The sequence below is a fragment of the Gastrolobium bilobum genome, unplaced genomic scaffold (genome assembly GCF_033153095.1).
Source record: "Gastrolobium bilobum isolate Gb01-03AN ecotype WA unplaced genomic scaffold, APGP_CSIRO_Gbil_v1 utg32150, whole genome shotgun sequence".
Lineage (NCBI taxonomy): Eukaryota > Viridiplantae > Streptophyta > Magnoliopsida > Fabales > Fabaceae > Gastrolobium > Gastrolobium bilobum.
In genome coordinates, this window is record NW_026897268.1 from 300,545 (window position 1) to 304,452 (window position 3,908).

General features: G+C 43.4%; 1 non-coding gene across 1 annotated transcript; it reads right to left on the bottom strand.

Moving 5' to 3' along the window:
* LOC133305620 (small nucleolar RNA R71) lies at positions 1 to 105 on the bottom strand. The gene has a single exon (XR_009750772.1). It is a non-coding gene; the product is annotated as a small nucleolar RNA R71 (small nucleolar RNA).
* Between the last annotated feature and the right edge of the window lie 3,803 nt (positions 106 to 3,908).

A 3,908-nucleotide genomic window follows, 5' to 3' on the forward strand; every position in this document is an offset into this window, starting at 1 on the left:
AGTAAGGGCTGACATAGCTTCTTTTCAAATGTATGATGGAGAAAGTCTGTATGAAGCGTGGAAACGCTTTAAAGAGTTGATACGAATCTGCCCGAATCATGGAGTTTCTGATTGGGGCATCATTCACACGTTTTATCATGGTTTAACCCCACCATTGAAAGCAACTGTTGATGCAGCCGCAAGGGTAGATCTTTTGGATTTTACTTATCCAGAGACCTACCAGTTGTTGGAAAAACTTTCAAAAAAACATATTTCATGGCCTTCCACACGACACAGTGCTCCTAAGAAAGCAGGAGTTCTTGAGCTAAGCTCAGCTGATGCTCTTTCTGCACAAATGGCTTCGCTCCAGAACACTATAAAAAACTGGAAGCCCATGGAACAGAAAAAAACAACTGAGCAACTTCTTTTAACTCAATCAAGTCAGAGTTGCCCCACTTGTGGAGGTCCTCATAAATATGAGGACTGTAACAATCTAGCTGCTGTGTGCTATGCAGGAGGGTATGACAACAACAACAGGAGCAATGACAACCATCAAGGGAACAATAACCGAGGCTGGATGAATCAGAATAATGCTGGAGGTAGTGGAGGAAACTACCAGAACCGACCCCCGTATCCCAGGCAGAACCAACAAAACTGGGATAAGGGTGAAGGGAAGTCCCAATCCTTTGAAACTTCTGTCAAGGAGTACATGAATCAGAACAGCGCAGCCATGCGAAACCTAGAAACCCAAATTGGTCAGCTGGCTGGAGAACTCAAACAGAGGCAACCAGGGACTCTCCCTAGTGATACAGAAAAGCCGTCTCAAGATAACCAGGAGCATTGTAATGCTATAAGCCTGCGAGATGGAAAGACCTTACCATCCCCAGACTTAGTGGCACGACATCGAAAGCGTGAACCAGCAAAACAGCCCATAGGAAAGGAAGTTGAAGAAGCCACTGACCCTTCACACCTTGAAGCTCAGACAGGACCAGAAGAGAAGGTCCAAAGCAATGAGTCTGCTGAAATCAAACCGGATGACGCAACACCTGTAGCAGAACTTGGAGCAACAAAAGTCAGTGAACCAGTTTCAGTTCCAACTTATGTTCCCCCATGCAAGAGAAGGAGTGAACCGATCGAGCCTCCTTTTCCACAGAGGTTGAAAAAGCAACACGAGGATAAACAGTTTAGCTAGTTTCTTGACTTGATGAAACAACTTCACATAAATATCCCTCTAGTAGAAGCCCTGGAGCAAATGCCTTCATATGCAAAATTCATGAAGGACATTTTGTCAAAAAGAAGAAAAATCGAAGAGTTTGAGACCGTAGCCCTCACTCAACAATCGTGCAAGTACCTGACTAAAATTCCTCCCAAACTAAAGGATCCTGGTATATTCACCATCCCGTGTACAGTTGGGAAGAACTATCTTGGTTGGGCACTTTGTGATCTGGGCTCAAGTGTAAATCTAATTCCAGCTTCCATCTTCAAGCAGCTTGACATAGGAGCAGCAAGACCAACCACAGTCACTCTTCAACTTGCAGACCGATCTATAGCCAAGCCAGAAGGAAAAATTGAGAATGTCCTTGTCCAAGTAGACAAGTTCATTCTACCAGCTGACTTCATCATCTTAGATTTTGAAGCAGATCAAGAAGTTCCAATAATTTTGGGCAGACCATTTCTGGCTACCGGTGATGCTATCATAAATGTCAGAAAGGGTGAACTTTCTATGAGTGTAAACGGAGAAGAAGTGAAGTTTAATGTTATGAAAGCAATAAGGTTTGATGAAGATAACATTGAGGAATGCTCTAGCATTTCGATCCTTGACTCGGTCATACGAGAAGAACAGCAGGAGCATTTGCAGCCAGAGATAGGCATTAAGGACTTTGAGGAGCTGGAAGAATACCTTGCATCCATCAGTTTCAACCAACCCCAGGGAAGGAAAGAAAGGGTCTTTGAATCCTTAAATCGATCAGAGCAAGAGCAAAGACCAAAATTGCCTTCAGTAGAGCAACCACCTATCTTGGAGTTAAAACCCTTACCTGAACACTTGAAATATACTTATTTGGGTAAAGACAACACTCTCCCTGTGATTATTTCTTCTTTGCTAACCCATGAACAGGAACTTCAACTCACACAAAAGCTCAAAGATTACAAAGGAGCAATCGGCTGGACCATGGCTGACATAAAAGGAATTAGCCCAACAATTTGCATGCACAAGATTTTGCTCCAAGACCCTGACAGCTCATCTGTGGAGAATCAAAGGAGGCTGAATCCCAATATGAAGGAGGTGGTAAGAAAAGAAGTCATCAAATGGCTTGATGCAGGTATAATCTATCCCATTTCAGATAGTAAACGGGTTGCTCCTGTGCAATGCGTTCCAAAAAAGGGTGGCATTACTGTAGTTGAACATGAAAAACAGGAGTTAATAGCCACCAAAAAAATAACTGGGTGGAGGATTTGTCAAGACTACAGGAAATTAAATAATGCTACCCGAAAGGATCATTTCCCCCTTTCTTTTATTGACCAAATGCTGGATCATCTAGCTGGGAAAAAATTCTTTTGTTTCTTAGATGGGTATTCGGGATACAACCAAATCCCGGTTGTTCCTGAAGACCAGCACAAAACCACTTTTACGTGCCCCTTTGGGACGTTTGCATTCAGAAGAATGCCTTTTGGGCTATGTAATGCCCCTGCAACTTTTCAGAGATGCATGTTTGCTTTGTTTACTGATTTGGTAGGGGAAGCAGTAGAAATTTTCATGGATGACTTTTCTGTCATTGGTTGCTCTTTTCCTACTTGCCTCAATAACCTTGAACAGGTATTGAAAAGATGTGTCAAGAGAAATTTGGTGCTGAATTGGGAAAATGCCACTTCATGGTAAGAGAAGGCATTGTGCTAGGACACAAGATCTCGAGCAAGGGCCTCGAGGTGGACAAGGCTAAGGTGGAAGCAATTGAGAAGCTACCTCCCCCTACCACCGTAAAAGGGATCAGAAGCTTCTTGGGACATGCTGCGTTCTATAGACGTTTCATTAAAGACTTCTCCAAAATTGCCAAACCACTTTGTGAACTTCTGGAGCAAGACAGGAAGTTCAATTTTGATGAAAAATGTTTGACAGCCTTCCTGGAGCTCAAGTTGAGGCTGGTGTCCGCACCCATCATTCAAAGCCCAGATTGGAGTCTTCCTTTTGAACTAATGTGTGACGCCAGCGACTTCGGCTTGGGAGTAGTTCTTGGGCAGCGAAAAGACAAAGTCTTCAGAACTGTTTACTACGCTAGTAGAACTCTCACTCCGGCACAAGCCAACTACACAGTGACGGAGAAGGAGATGCTGGCAGTTGTATTTGCATGTGACAAGTTTCGTTCATATCTAATATGTTCCAAAGTCACAGTCTTCACTGATCATTAGCAATCAAGCAACTCTTTGCTAAGAAGGATGCAAAGCCAAGACTAATTAGATGGGTACTATTGCTCCAAGAATTTGACCTTGAGATCAAGGACCGGAGAGGAAGTGATAACAAGGTGGCTGACCACCTATCTCGATTAAAAAGAGCAAGCTCACAAGAAGGAGATCATATCAAGGAGACATTCCCTGATGAGCAGCTTCTAATGATCGCTGAAAAACAAGCTCCTTGGTTTGCAGATATTGCAAACTACCTGGCTGCCGGAATCGAGCCATACCACTTGAATCACCAAGGGAGAAAGAGGTTCCATCATGAAGCTAAGCAGTATTTCTGGGACGACCCTTTTGCTCTACAAAAGGGTTCCAATTACTTCGAAGGTGTATCCCTGAAGAACAACAGAAAATACTGGAGCAATGCCATAATTCCCCTTATGGAGGACACTTTGCTGGAGCAAGAACAGCAGCTAAAGTGCTGCAGTAAAAGGAAGTATAGACTGTTTGGGTAGTTGAGTCACTGTGTCGAAATTCGT